At 42.2% G+C, this 16,480-nt stretch overlaps 1 long non-coding RNA gene across 1 annotated transcript; it reads right to left on the bottom strand.

Annotated features, from left to right (window-relative positions):
- Positions 1-1,089: 1,089 nt before the first annotated feature.
- On the bottom strand, positions 1,090-7,837 carry LOC146176734 (uncharacterized). Its single transcript, XR_014701559.1, has 3 exons — positions 7,783-7,837; positions 5,279-5,399; positions 1,090-1,171 (listed from the first exon to the last, which is right to left on the bottom strand). It is a non-coding gene; the product is annotated as an uncharacterized LOC146176734 (long non-coding RNA).
- Between the last annotated feature and the right edge of the window lie 8,643 nt (positions 7,838-16,480).

The following is a 16,480-nucleotide window of genomic DNA, read 5'->3' as shown; positions in this document are numbered from 1 at the left end:
CTTTTAGAGAGGAAATTTGTCAGAGCTGATTTATAAGAAAGCAGCCATCAACGGGTCTAGTTGAAGACAGGAAGACCAGACATATAACCCTCCAGATAGGTCTTCAACGAGTTCCAATTTGAGAAAAATTTATTCACAGTAGTTTTGCATAAATGTGTGAAATTTAGGAAAACAAAGACAAACATGCTGAAAAAAAGAAAAATTAAATAGGGACAAGAGAGGTGGCAACTGCGAAAAAGAGAGCCACCTGTAACCACGGTCTGGACGCATGCCAGGCTGTCACTTTGGGTTTATATTATATAGGCTCATGCTCTCTTCGATTGTTCCCTCTGAAAAGCACTTTTAGTTTTCATGTAGGCTTGATTTTAGAGAAAAACCATGCAATTTTTTTGAGAATTTTAAGCAGCAAATAATTTCAGGAGTTCCAAAGCTCCTTGAAATAGTTCCTGAAAACCAAGCGTACTCAATGATATCAAAGGCCTGTGTAAACCACACTCCATGATCATCATATTGAAGGGAATGGCTTACCAGCCCAGCCTCTGGGGCCTGTGCCCAATAACGTATGGATGCATCATGTAGAACTTATGAAATCAGCTGGTAATGACATCTGTTTCAAAACTTCTGGCTTTTCCTATCTTAAAGTAAGCTCGCATTTTCAGTAAGTAGCACTTTAGTGGGTAGAATGCAGTAATTTATAATAGAAGATAGCTTCAGCTTGTCCTCAATGTCCTTTTATTACTCTAAAGCTGAACATGAGCTATGAGAGACATCAAGAAGGAGGGCTCTGGGTTAATTTCCAGAGCCCTCTTCCACAAAAGTTCTTCAAGCTATGCAGTGGCACCAAATGTGGGCAGGCAAATTTGCATTTTGCCTATATCAACAGGCCACAGGCACCATTCCACTCCGCATTCTCAAACTCAACAGCCAAATGTCATAGCCAATAAGCAACGGCAGCAAGCAAAGAAAATACTGAAGAAACCTAAATGTCAAAATAAACATGAGGGGTCACAAATGCAGTAGTGGGTTAGGCAAATAAAAAACTGCACATACTGAAAGATGTCTTCAGTACTTACATTAATGTCCTGCTTTTTGCCCACCACAGCACAGCACAATTCCGGCAAAGGGTATAGAGCTTGAAGGAGCCATTGCTTACGAAGCCACATGGAACTTGCTGCAAGGTAAAAAGTACCATGACCCAAGAAATTAGTGAAAACGTAATATGGTGCAACACGTACTTGCAGAGGCTTTGTGAGCAAGAAATAAAGGCACAGAGTAGGAACACCACAACAGTGTTTTTTTTTTTCTTGAAATGATGCACGACATGCTGGTGCAGGTCACTGCATGAAATTTGCCTCTGCCTGCTAAATAATCTTAAATTATTATTTTTTTAATTCAAAATTTCACTTTGGGATTCAATTAGTTGAAGGGCGATTGCCTACAATGCCAGAGAAGAAACAATGTTGACATCACCCGAGACATACCAACAGTGAAATAAAATAACTCCTTTCACTCCATCTCGTCGCCAGCCTGGCAAAAGAGCAAGTCAGGCATCACAGTGCCCCTAGTTACAAATAAAAAAGCATTTACTTGACCTTAACTGCAAGTGAATTTTAACAGCCTATCCATAATCCACCAGTTCCCACTAGGTTCGAGATCAGACAAGCCCTCCCTTTCTTTATGCTTTACATCGAGCGAGCACCTTAATTGGTACTGCAGGGCCTAATACATGCCTGCAACTACAATACTACTTTTCTAAGAGATGTGGAACTTCATTAAAATTCATTTTATGACCGAAGTAGCAAAGATTGTATTTTATCTTGAAAGAAGCAGCAAGAAAAAACAAGGGTATGAAAGGAGACAATACGGGCACTAGCTTACAACTAATGTTTATTGAAGCACACATGAAATATATAGAGAAGACGAGCAACAACGCAAACCACTCAATCACTGATAAGCAAAAAGCAAGACATGAATCACTAAATTTAAGAACAGTTCCCTATCTAGATAACCCAACTCACTGCATGGCAACATGATGGATGGCTCACTAACACATTCATTACCTAGTTGTAAAATATGTCTAGCTTCAATGATTTCTCAGCTGATTTGCAATGGATGACAGCCAGAATGTGCACAGCACAAAGAAACTGAAAGCAACCAGTGCATTCTTACAATGCACAACCAAGTTGACCTCTACCTATATCTACTCAAATGGAACCGTTCGGAAGTTTTAGTGATTCATGTTTTGCTGTCTGCTTATTGGTGACTGAGCGGTTTGCAGTGTTGCTTGGCATTATATATTTCTTATTTGCATCAATAAACATTAGTTGCGAGTTAGCATCTGCTTGCTTCTTTTCACGTCCTTGTTTTTTCGTGCTGCTACATTCAAGATGACACCTTACCAACTCACCCAAATTACATCCTTATGATTGTATTTTAGTCTGTGAAATTTTACTTCATGTGACACTAATCAACACACATGACCACGTTTCATGGAACTTAAAGCCAATCAATGAGAGCCTCATCATAAAGCATGAAAGTTGGCTCAGATATGCAGCTCTCTATGCCAACACAGCTTGCACAGACATGATTTTCTGTGGTAAACAAAACACTGGGCTGCTGCAAGGGCGGTACAGAGCAAGCAGAGGGTGCTCTGACACTGAGAAGAAATGTGGCATTGAATCTTGCTGTACATGGAGGCAATGTTTTGGGGCTATGCAGCCGAGTCTAGGTACGAAAGAAAAGGAGAAAAGTTTCTGTCCCCTTGCCGTGAAGAGTGGTTTGCTCACTATTTGGGCTAGGAGTGTACTGGGCTGAAGTAAAGAGAGGAAGTTGGAGAGTTAATGCAAGGTCACTAGGGCTGAAGTAACCCACTCTACATGGCAAGGGGAAAGAGGTATGTTGCCTCTTCCTTTCTGCCCAACTTCAGCTGCATAGCCACAGTTATCCCCGAGTATAGTGATGTGCTACCGTGATCAAGACTTGTAGAACTGAAAACTGAAAGTAACAAAGGGGTATGGCATGATTAAAATATCTATGGTGTCCAGGTGAATAGCACGCTGCACTCCAGGGTGGCTGACTGCGCATTTACTTATTTTATATTAAAAAAAACAGTAGTTAGTGAACCATAAATATAATACTTCTGCTATTATCAGGATTCCACAGCTCTGTAAACTGCATGAAGAAAGTGAAACTCAATAGCTTGCACTGACAACTCACCAGGCACCCACTGGTGAAATAAAAGTGGAGCAAAATGTCATCTGCATTCACCACATTTATCATGAAGGTATTACAGACACTAAGCATAGCTCACCATCATAGCACTTCTGATATCATATCCAAGCCATCTATAAAGCTACCTAGCTTGTTACATGAACATATCAACAGATGACTTTTCAATGGTCATTTGACTGACCAAATTCTCATGAAAAAAAAAATGTTTATGACTAAATCAGCACTTTTCTCAGAGTTCACTGCATGGGAGTGAGTTCGTCAACTGCTAGTGTTTCAGAAAAAGGGGTCATCAAACTGTAAGTAACCTGAGTTGAGTTGCAAACAACAAAATTTCGGAGAGTGGTGAGGGGCAGACTTTGTGGCATTACGAAGGTCATCTACTAACGCTAACAGTAGGCAACCTTGATTTGATGACAGGGTTCAACATGCCAAAGAAACTTAGACAATGAGGGTCAGCAATAGTAGGTAGCTCTGGATAATTTTGACTATCTGCACTTCTTCAATGTGCACTGACACTGTACACCACATGGGGACTTAGCGTTTTGCTACCACCGAAATGTAACCACCCCGGCTCAGACCGAGCCCGCGTCACCCAGCTCACTAGTCAAATGCCCTAAACACTGAAACCACCACAGTAGGGTGCAGGTAGCCTTGAAGAGGGTTACATTTGCAGGCATGTTTTGTACAAGCCAAGCTTATATAAGCTGGGTATGGCCAAGCTGCGGCTAATGAGTAGCATGAGGCTCCTTGCAAAGTGCAGATCCCGACAGCTTGGCACCTGTCCACCACCCACCATTTGCAGTATTTCTGCCTCTACAGCCAGCTTCTCTGTTCTTTCTCCTTTAAGTTCCAAACCACCTATTGTTTAGAATTCTTTTGAACAATGAAACAATATGCCACCCTTATGGACATACATCTAACAGAGCTGCTCACGACTGTAACCATGCTCATTCGAGAATTTCAATATGCTTGCTTTGCAAATGGGGCAGTAGAGGCATATTAACAATCGTGGCATGAGTTCTTCACTGTGACCACCAGCTTTGTTAAATTTAAAAAAAAAAGTCATTATCATTTACTTTGCTCTTTGTAAAATGTTGCCTTTTTAGTCAAGAGTTCTCATTAAAGGTATGGCAGCAGTTGCGTAGGCCCATAGCTAAAGAGCTCTCTGACATATGCCCGCATTGTATTAGCTTGCTCGTACATTGAACTGAGCCTTAGCAAACTTCGCGGTGATGCAAAGAGATGTTTGCCCATGCTAACATCTCGGCATTTCGATAATGGCGCAGATCAGTGTCTTCACTCTACTTGTGCTATGAGCATTCCTGTCATTAGCACATATTGAAAGTAAAAAGGATGACAGCAGGCAATGCGACATATGCCAGCAGAGACACGTTCACCTGCTTTTTCTCTGCACATACAGTGAATTACAATCCCAGAAGTGAAGTGGTCTGCCTGCTCCGCAAAAGAGCACCTGCATCCAGTACAGATTGTGTCCCCATTGCGTTTGGAACTCATGCCAGCGCAAGTAGGTGGTGCCCATGAACTGACAGAAGAATTGCCTGTTATTCTGTGTGCTAGCCCGTGCTTCGTCTACACGTGCCAGCTGTTTTTAAACCTGTAATAGGTCTGCATTTCTCCCGCTGCTTCTTGGGATGGCATTGACATCAACAGTTTATGCCATTCTTTCGTATAGCCGAGTGCGGGCAAGCAGGGTAAAATTTCTTTGGCACTATTCTCAAATAAAAGGAAGTCGCAGTTCACCATTTTCACTGTTTCAGAGTTCAGGAATGGCTTTAAGATCATGAATAGCATATAAAGATGATTTCCGCACAAAATCTTCTACACTCCAAGCTGAGGTCTTTAAAAAAGATTATTGCATAATACTGCTACTCTTAGACTTGCTGTCCTCAAGAGTAAGCACTAGTTCATGACAGCAATTTGCATTCATAGCAGTGGCAAGTAATAATCATCTATTATGGAGCACAGAGGGCACAGTCAGCACAGCAGAGCATGCTACTGGAAATAGAAGGTGCAGCTGAACAAATACTCAAGCAAACTTCTAGCCGGTTCTGTTGATTTCGGAAGAGCAATCCACTGCTCCAGGGACCGATCTTGGCTCAGCAATCGCTCCCCATCTGCATTGGGAAGATGGGACCTGTGTTCCGGATCTGCATTTGGAATACAGTTACTCCAAAAAGAGCAGAAAATAATGTTCTGTAAGTCACTAAACCCTGTGATTGGAATTGACTATTAGTAAAGTCTTGTCATCTATCACCTCGATCTGCTCATAATTTAAGTAGCATTATAAAAGTCTGCGATTCTGCAGGAACCTCTGATCTCACACCAAGAATTCAGTGCCCATAGCAGGCACAACGCGCATCTAGAGATGCCAGGTAATGTAACTCGAAAGAAATGTTATGCTAACTCTTCTTTACCTACTAAGAAAGCAAACAGTATTTCTGTCATCGAACCTTCTTTTAAACACTATTTCATGGCAATGGCAAAAGGCATTTCGAGTCAACTGGAGGTCTAACCTAGTACAGTGGCGATGAACGAGCCCCTGAGCCTGCCATGTGCCAAGGCGTAAATGCACTTCACTGCAATGTACGAGTAAACAAGTGGAAGGCTGGAAGCTTGAACAATCTGTTTCCAGTAAACAGTGACGTTTGGGTGGTTAGGTTGGAATACCAAGCAAGCACTCTGCCCATAGCTTTATCTACTAGATTTCCTCTCAAAGGTATAACCAGCAAACAATGTCTGCAACTTAAGCCAGGAGTACAATCCCAGCATGTTCTGAATGTTCTGAAGACTTCGATCATCACATTTACTTTTTAATCATGCCAGTCACCTCAACATCAAATCAAAGCAATATATGTGGCAGCTTATGGAACCCTCGCACATACAAAACACACCGAGAAATGCAAGCCAGTCAGTCTAAAGGCAGCCTATCATCAGCATATTGTTCATGGCCTTCACAGGGCCACCAAGTTTGCTCCCTGACCACCCTATGAACATGCAGTGTTTTCACCCCAAATCGGGTTACAGAAAATCTGGCGGCTCTTTAAATGCAATAGGAGCAGTGCACCAAGAAAGGCAAAAGTTCGTCCCTAGCTCCCATTATGTCAACTGAAGAATGTGCAGAGTCAGACAAGAAATATGGATTTCTGAAAACATGTATTCTGTATAGAAATATGAGTGATATCTAGGAATCTAGGAAGATAGTGGTACCAGTGCAGTAAGCAGTCTGCCCCTTGTGCATCATGAAGGGCCAATGCTCTCGAACTTCCAAACCTTTTATCACGCCAAAACATGCTCACCCGATCAATTATGAATTGTGAAAGGCTACACACTCTAAAGTGGAAACAGCTCCATGCAAAAAAGTAAAAAGAAGCCAAATGCAGAATGTGATGTGACTGCTCAAACAATGTCTGGAAGTGCATGTGGCAACCAAGCAATTCATAAATGTGGTAGCCATTCATAATCTAGATCCAGACACAACACTAAGTCCATATCAACATCTACCGTTGTTACTACAAAACATGCATAAATTTAAACAAAAACACCACAACTGAATGATAGTTTAAGCAAAGGCTTGCTTTGCTTGGAATTCTGCATGCGCTCTTCATTTTGAAACTTGCATGAATTTCATATTCTCACATCTGTGATGAATCAGTGGTATACTGAGTACAGAAAAACTGCACATTTTGATTCACATTTCATATTAGAGAAGATGAAAATGGGGCATCTCAGCACTAAGATTTTTTTTCGCTTCATTTGTAAATAATTAAACAAGAAAATCAATACTATTGGTACTGTTGAATGCATAATTACCTTTACACCTTACTGAAATTTCTGGACTGAAAATCTGAGTTTGGTGTCTGTCATTTATATGCGCTTAGTAGTTTTTGGGGATTACTTCAGTCACGACCAAAGTATGAAAAAGAAAATATCAAGCCCAATACAGGCGAAAAAATTCAAAATAGCTCAAAACTTTTTTTTTCCCCTTCTGCTACCCAAGGCTCGACAATGAAGTTTAAGTACGGTTGCTGCTCAATCATACTGCCGTCGCGTGTTCGCCGGCTCCATATCTCGTTATCCGCAATATTTATGGAACATAAGAATAATGATCTAGCCCTGTTGTAACGCAGGTAGGTTTTACCACTTATTCAATCCGTGTAGTTGCAACTGCACAAGCACCGGATCTTCAACTGCAGCGCAACATAAGGCCCGGGTCGAGGCACTTGGAACTGGCCCATTCTAAATTCTTGCCGAAGGCTGAATTGCAGTAGGCGCCAGCATCGTGCACCCCGCAATGGTCTTACGAGTGATGATTTGTACGGCATATTCTACTCTGAGCGTGCAGCCCCTGGCACTGTCTCTTTTCCTAGACACTGCAAACGCATTCACCCTTCCCTCGTCAAAAGCAAACTACTGTATGTTATAATGACATGCGCGTCTTGATGTTTACGAACTAGCGCTGTGTTGGCATGCATTATCAGTTCTGCGCAAAGTTTTTAGGAGAATGTACAGGGAAGATGTAAATTAACTTACCTCCGAGATGTCAAATGTATGCCGAGTGGTGGCCGCCCTCCAATAGTCCCGTCGTCCGCGTAGTGTTTGCAGTGAGAGCGCACAAAGGAAACGCACTACCTGTCGGGCACGCGAGCACACTTTTTGCACAGGTATGCACACAACCTTACCACGCTTCTGCACATCGCACGAGCTATTTTGTTGCGCTCTGTGCCTCGTATATCTCGAAATAAAGAGCCGCCAGCAGCAAGGCCCCCAACAACACACAAGAGAAAAAGGCGCGACGCCACCAACTCATAATGGCTACGGCTAGCACTTCGATCCGCTTCGGCTGCCTCGTCTGGTTTCGACTTGTTTCGGTTTCGGAAGTCGCTGACCTAACGACTTTGCTGCTCGCCGAACAGTGGCAAGCACGATGTCGGGCGTCTACGCGCTAACGCTGCATGTTTGTCGTGTATACGCGCCTGTAGTTTGTACATTCAAAAATTAGCAGTGCTAGCGAAAGACCACCGTGAGTTTCGCTTCTTTTCTCGCGATGCTGGACAAACTGCGTGCTTTGCTTGTCATGGACGTTAGGTTGACCGCGGTCTGTGGTTCGGCGAATCGGAGCTTTGGCCCAAATTCATTGCCAAGTTCCTTGCGAAAACTCCTGTTCATAAACAGTTACAGTGGCAATTGTTTGTTTGTTAATATTGAAAGACTATACGGCGTTTTACAGATCAAGTGATTTGTTTGGAAACAGAAGATACTGAATTAATTGTGCTCGCTCATAAAAAACAGTGGGCGAGCCCAATTCGGCTCGCCCGCTGTTCCTTTATGGGCGCCACATCTATGGCTGTCAGCTCGAACTGGTCACCTGAGAGCGATAATTTCTTGTGTGATATGTGCCTCACTACTTCAGTGTTTAACTCTTAAATGGTGACGAAATTTTTGTATGCCTGTAGCTTATAGCAAAAGCAAGGACAGTGGGGTGAAAGCCTGAACTCTCAATCAGGAAAGATATGCGATATGCAAAAATAGCTTACCGGTCAAGCTTCAAGTGAAGGCAGTGTGGGGTGTTTGCACGCTCTTTACTTCAATTAAGAAACTGACCATACAAATATTTCAACTTATCTCTGTGGCCTGCAGCATACAGCAAAGAAGCTAAAGCAATCAAGCTGCTCTTTCCATGCAGCATAATGATTATGCACTGCTGGTGGAAACTGCACAACATATATTCGTGGAGTTGCACGTGCAGCTTTCCTCAATGCCTCTCGCGTGACGCAGCCTACAGTTACACTGAAAAATATGCCAAATAAAATACATGTCCTTGCAATATGATGATTCAGCATATATGTGTATAGTGTGCATAGCTTCAAGATGCAACACATACTGTTGGTATCGCCTCTCATAAAGTACTAGGATTTGTGTATCTCTTCATTAGTCTAAGATCACCGATTCAATCCTTTCTTTTTTTTCTTTTTATTTGACATTGAGACGGACAACATTTGCAAGTGTCATTACGCAGCAGAAAGCTTCAACTCAGAGTAGTGCAGTTCAGCAAATTTTTGCTATAGTCTCAGGAAACTTAAAAATGGTGTATATAGGTGTAGATGTGCAAGTCAAAACTCAAAAGGCTGTAGGAGCTGTTTTGCTCAGCCTATCCTTGTGCTGAAAAAGAGAGTCAGGCTGGTTGGTTATAATGAGTCGATTGAGTGAACAGTGCTCTAAGATAGTAAGGGAGATAAAGAAGCAGAATTGTTGTCATCTTCTCTCCCATCCCATCTGTTAGTGCTGTTCAGTCGTTTGAGAATTGTCTTTCTGTGGTCTTTACAAGGGAATATGAGCTCGTGAAGTTTAGTACTGGAGTTGGCTTTCACATTTCTGCTATCACATTTACTTTTCCTTCTACAGATGAAACTACAAGCCAGTTCTTCATACAAACTTGTGATGCCTAATGGTGGTAATAGTGTGCAGTTATAGTGAGTTATCTCCATTCATATGCAAAACACAATGTAAGGGAGATTTTGATCGCCAGTTTGACCGTCATCTGCTTGGCAGGCAACACATCAATGTTGTGCACACAGCCTTTGTCGTGCATCTATGGCTGCCTCCAACTTTCAGAAACGAATGGTTGAAAGAGAAGCAAATGATGCTATTAGATCTAGTTGAAGTATCTCGCTTTTGACATTGTTTTACAGTAAGCTTGATATGTCGAGTAGTTGTTGCTCAGCGTGCATGTTGTCATATAAAGATTTCTGCATAATGAATGGAAGCAAGCACTTTTCTACTAATGTTGAAAATGTGCTGCAAGCCAAGACCAAAATTGTGAAATATGAAAAAGTGTAGCAAATAATCATGAAGTAATCATTATATGAAAGCTCTAACTTTGACCTTTTTCATATTGGAAGGACCTACACAGTCTCAACGACTAATATTTTAGCATGCAAGCATGTACATGGCCACGTAGTTTGCATGCTCTCTTAGAGCATCTGTTCACGCACTGGCTCCATGTGCTTCTACAAGCTCGCACAAATACGTGACCAGCTCATTCTCATTCAATCTTGCACAGTGGCTGTGCGTGCTTCTGTGAGCTCGCTCATGGCCTCATTCAAACTCACAAGAACTTGTACAATCTCATGCGTTCCTGCACAGTGGCTCTACGTGCTCTCATAAATTCATGTTTAATCTACCAAGAACTCACATATTCTTATACATTCTCATTCCCTCTCACACTTTCTTGTACAGCTCACATACAATTTTTTCAGTAGGGCACGCATCGATGAAGCCCACCATGTAGCTAGTATTTTGCCGACGAACTCAGTTACATGACATTGAACATTTAGATTTTTATTTCGGTTAGTGGCAGATGAAAGAAATCAGCAAGCAGATTACACCATCACAATTTAACGAGGAATTGAAGCAAAAGAAGAGATTTGGCGTCATCGATCTGCATCTCGATAACAGGCGTGTACCTTTTGCTGCATTTGTCATCCTGATAAAAGCTTATGAAGCAAGAAAGTGACGTAAATGTATGCGCTCAACAAAACGAAAATTACATGAAGCGCCCCTACTGAAAAAATTGTATGTGAGCTGTACAAGAAAGTGTGAGAGGGAATGAGAATGTATAAGAATATGTGAGTTCTTGGTAGATTAAACGTGGATTTATGAGAGCACGTAGAGCCACTGTGCAGGAACGCATGAGATTGTACAAGTTCTTGTGAGTTTGAATGAGCCCATGAGCGAGCTCACAGAAGCACGCACAGCCACTGTGCAAGATTGAATTAGAATGAGCTGGTCACGTATTTGTGCGAGCTTGTAGAAGCACATGGAGCCAGTGCGTGAACAGATGCTCTAAGAGAGCATGCAAACTACGTGGCCATGTACATGCTTGCATGCTAAAAAATTAGTCGTTGAGACTGTGTAGGTCCTTCCAATATGAAAGAGGTCAAAGTTAGAGCTTTCATATAATGATTACATCATGATTATTTGCGACAGGTACACTTTTTCATATTTCACAATTTTGGTCTTGGCTTGCAGCACATTTTCAACATTAGTAGAAAAGTGCTTGCTTCCATTCATTATGCAGAAATCATTATATGACAACATGCACGCTGAGCAACAACTACTCGACATATCAAGCTTACTGTAAAACAATGTCAAAAGCGAGATACTTCAACTAGATCTAATAGCATCATTTGCTTCTCTTTCAACCGTTCGTTTCTGAAAGTTGGACGCAGCCATAGATGCACGACAAAGGCTGTGTGCACAACATTGATGTGTTGCCTGCCAAGCAGATGACGGTCAAACTGGCGATCAAAATCTCCCTTACATTGTGTTTTGCATATGAATGGAGACAACTCACTATAACTGCACACTATTACCACCATTAGGCATCACAAGTTTGTATGAAGAACTGGCTTGTAGTTTCATCTGTAGAAGGAAAAGTAAATGTGATAGCAGAAATGTGAAAGCCAACTCCAGTACTAAACTTCACGAGCTCATATTCACTTGTAAAGACCACAGAAAGACAATTCTCAAACGACTGAACAGCACTAACAGATGGGATGGGAGAGAAGATGACAACAATTCTGCTTCTTTATCTCCCTTACTATCTTAGAGCACTGTTCACTCAATCGACTCATTATAACCAACCAGCCTGACTCTCTTTTTCAGCACAAGGATAGGCTGAGCAAAACAGCTCCTACAGCCTTTTGAGTTTTGACTTGCACATCTACACCTATATACACCATTTTTAAGTTTCCTGAGACTATAGCAAAAATTTGCTGAACTGCACTACTCTGAATTGAAGCTTTCTGCTGCGTAATGACACTTGCAAATGTTGTCCGTCTCAATGTCAAATAAAAAGAAAAAAAAGAAAGGATTGAATCGGTGATCTTAGACTAATGAAGAGATACACAAATACTAGTACTTTATGAGAGGCGATACCAACAGTATGTGTTGCATCTTGAAGCTATGCACACTATACACATATATGCTGAATCATCATATTGCAAGGAAATGTATTTTATTTGGCATATTTTTCAGTGTAACTGTAGGCTGCGTCACGCGAGAGGCATTAAGGAAAGCTGCATGTGCAACTCCACGAATATATGTTGTGCAGTTTCCACCAGCAGTGCATAATTATTATGCTGCATGGAAAGAGCAGCTTGATTGCTTTAGCTTCTTTACTGTATGCTGTAGGCCACAGAGATAAGTTGAAATATTTGTATGGTCAGTTTCTTAATTGAAGTAAAGAGCGTGCAAACACCCCACACTGCCTTCAGTTGAAGCTTGACCGGTAAGCTATTTTTGCATATCGCATATCTTTCCTGATTGAGAGTTCAGGCTTTCACCCCACTGTCCTTGCTTTTGCTATAAGCTACAGGCATTCAAAAATTTCGTCACCATTTAAGAGTTAAACACTGAAGTAGTGAGGCACATATCACACAAGAAATTATCGCTCTCAGGTGACCAGTTCGAGCTGACAGCCATAGATGTGGCGCCCATAAAGGAACAGCGGGCGAGCCGAATTGGGCTCGCCCACTGTTTTTTATGAGCGAGCACAATTCAGCATCTTCTGTTTCCAAACAAATCACTTGATCTGTAAAACGCCGTATAGTCTTTCAATATTAACAAACAAACAATTGCCACTGTAACTGTTTATGAACAGGAGTTTTCGCAAGGAACTTGGCAATGAATTTGGGCCAAAGCTCCGATTCGCCGAACCACAGACCGCGGTCAACCTAACGTCCATGACAAGCAAAGCACGCAGTTTGTCCAGCATCGCGAGAAAAGAAGCGAAACTCACGGTGGTCTTTCGCTAGCACTGCTAATTTTTGAATGTACAAACTACAGGCGCGTATACACGACAAACATGCAGCGTTAGCGCGTAGACGCCCGACATCGTGCTTGCCACTGTTCGGCGAGCAGCAAAGTCGTTAGGTCAGCGACTTCCGAAACCGAAACAAGTCGAAACCAGACGAGGCAGCCGATGCGGATCGAAGTGCTAGCCGTAGCCATTATGAGTTGGTGGCGTCGCGCCTTTTTCTCTTGTGTGTTGTTGGGGGCCTTGCTGCTGGCGGCTCTTTATTTCGAGATATACGAGGCACAGAGCGCAACAAAATAGCTCGTGCGATGTGCAGAAGCGTGGTAAGGTTGTGTGCATACCTGTGCAAAAAGTGTGCTCGCGTGCCCGACAGGTAGTGCGTTTCCTTTGTGCGCTCTCACTGCAAACACTACGCTGACGACGGGACTATTGGAGGGCGGCCACCACTCGGCATACATTTGACATCTCGGAGGTAAGTTAATTTCCATCTTCCCTGTACATTCTCCTAAAAGCTTTGCGCAGAACTGATGATGCATGCCAACACAGCGCTAGTTCGTAAACATCAACACGCGCATGTCATTATAACATACGGTAGTTTGCTTTTGACGAGGGAAGGGTGAATGCGTTTGCAGTGTCTAGGAAAAGAGACAGTTAGTTCCAGGGGCTGCACGCTCAGAGTAGAATATGCCGTACAAATCAACACTCGTAAGACCATTGGGGGGTGCACGATGCTGGGGCCTACTGCAATTCAGCCTTCGGCAAGAATATAGAATGGGCCAGTTCCAAGTGCCTCGACCCGGGCCTTATGTTGCGCTGCAGTTGAAGATCCGGCGCATGTGCAGTTGCAACTACACGGATTGAATAAGTGGTAAAACCTACCTGCGTTACAACAGGGCTAGATCATTATTCTTATGTTCCATAAATATTGCGGATGACGAGATATGGAGCCGGCGAACATGCGACGGCAGTATGATTCAGCAGCAACCGTACTTAAACTCCATTGTCGAGCCTTGGGTAGCAGAAAGGGAAAAAAAAAGTTTTGAGCTATTTTGAATTTTTTCGCCTGTATTGGGCTTGATATTTTCTTTTTCATACTTTGGTCGTGACTGAAGTAATCCCCAAAAACTACTAAGCGCATATAAATGACAGACACCAAACTCAGACCTTCAGTCCAGAAATGTCGGTAAGGTGTAAAGGTAATTATGCATTCAACAGTACCAATAGTATTGATTTTCTTGTTTAATTATTCACAAATGAAGCGAAAAAAAATCTTAGTGCTGAGATGCCCCATTTTCATCTTCTCTAATATGAAATGTGAATCAAAATGTGCAGTTTTTCTGTACTCAGTATACCACTGATTCATCACAGATGTGAGAATATGAAATCCATGCAAGTTTCAAAATGAAGAGTGCATGCAGAATTCCAAGCAAAGCAAGCCTTTGCTTAAAGTATCATTCAGTTGTGGTGTTTTTGTTTAAATTTATGCATGTTTTGTAGAAGCAACGGTAGATGTTGATATGGAATTAGTGTTGTGTCTGGATCTAGATTATGAATGGCTACCACATTTATGAATTTCTTGGTTGCCACATGCACTTCCAGACATTGTTTGAACAGTCACATCACATTCTGCATTTGGCTTCTTTTTACTTTTTTGCATGGAACTGTTTCCACTTTAGAGTGTGTAGCCTTTCACAATTCATAATTGATCGGGTGAGCATGTTTTGGCATGATAAAAGGTTTGGAAGTTCGAGAGCATTGGCCCTTCATGATGCACAAGGGGCAGACTGCTTACTGCACTGGTACCACTATCTTCCTAGATTCCTAGATATCACTCATATTTCTATACAGAATACATGTTTTCAGAAATCCATATTTCTTGTCTGACTCTGCACATTCTTCAGTTGACATAATGGGAGCTAGGGACGAACTCTTGCCTTTCTTGGTGCACTGCTCCTATTTCATTTAAAGAGCCGCCACATTTTCTGTAACCCGATTTGGGGTGCAAACACTGCATGTTCATAGGGTGGTCAGGGAGCAAACTTGGTGGCCCTGTGAAGGCCATGAACAATATGCTGATGATAGGCTGCCTTTAGACTGACTGGCTTGCATTTCTCGGTGTGTTTTGTATGTGCGAGGGTTCCATAAGCTGCCACATATATTGCTTTGATTTGATGTTGAGGTGACTGGCATGATTAAAAAGTAAATGTGATGATCGAAGTCTTCAGAACATTCAGAACATGCTGGGATTGTACTCCTGGCTTAAGTTGCAGACATTGTTTGCTGGTTATACCTTTGAGAGGAAATCTAGTAGATAAAGCTATGGGCAGAGTGCTTGCTTGGTATTCCAACCTAACCACCCAAACGTCACTGTTTACTGGAAACAGATTGTTCAAGCTTCCAGCCTTCCACTTGTTTACTCGTACATTGCAGTGAAGTGCATTTACGCCTTGGCACATGGCAGGCTCAGGGGCTCGTTCATCGCCACTGTACTAGGTTAGACCTCCAGTTGACTCGAAATACCTTTTGCCATTGCCATGAAATAGTGTTTAAAAGAAGGTTCGATGACAGAAATACTGTTTGCTCTCTTAGTAGGTAAAGGAGAGTTAGCATAACATTTCTTTCGAGTTACATTACCTGGCATCTCTAGATGCGCGTTGTGCCTGCTATGGGCACTGAATTCTTGGTGTGAGATCAGAGGTTCCTGCAGAATCGCAGACTTTTATAATGCTACTTAAATTATGAGCAGATCGAGGTGATAGATGACAAGACTTTACTAATAGTCAATTCCAATCACAGGGTTTAGTGACTTACAGAACATTATTTTCTGCTCTTTTTGGAGTAACTGTATTCCAAATGCAGATCCGGAACACAGGTCCCATCTTCCCAATGCAGATGGGGAGCGATTGCTGAGCCAAGATTGGTCCCTGGAGCAGTGGATTGCTCTTCCGAAATCAACAGAACCGGCTAGAAGTTTGCTTGAGTATTTGTTCAGCTGCACCTTCTATTTCCAGTAGCATGCTCTGCTGTGCTGACTGTGCCCTCTGTGCTCCATAATAGATGATTATTACTTGCCACTGCTATGAATGCAAATTGCTGTCATGAACTAGTGCTTACTCTTGAGGACAGCAAGTCTAAGAGTAGCAGTATTATGCAATAATCTTTTTTAAAGACCTCAGCTCGGAGTGTGACTAGAAGATTTTGTGCGGAAATCATCTTTATGTGCTATTCATGATCTTAAAGCCATTCCTGAACTCTGAAACAGTGAAAATGGTGAACTGCGACTTCCTTTTTTAGAGATTAGTGCCAAATAAATTTTACCCTGCTTGCCCGCACTCGGCTATACGAAAGAATGGCATAAACTGTTGATGTCAATGCCATCCCAAGAAGCAGCGGGAGAAATGCAGACCTATT

The sequence above is a fragment of the Amblyomma maculatum genome, chromosome 10 (assembly GCF_055883805.1).
Source record: "Amblyomma maculatum isolate TAMU_Amacu chromosome 10, ASM5588380v1, whole genome shotgun sequence".
NCBI lineage: Eukaryota > Metazoa > Arthropoda > Arachnida > Ixodida > Ixodidae > Amblyomma > Amblyomma maculatum.
This window is presented reverse-complemented; position numbering and strand designations above follow the sequence as displayed.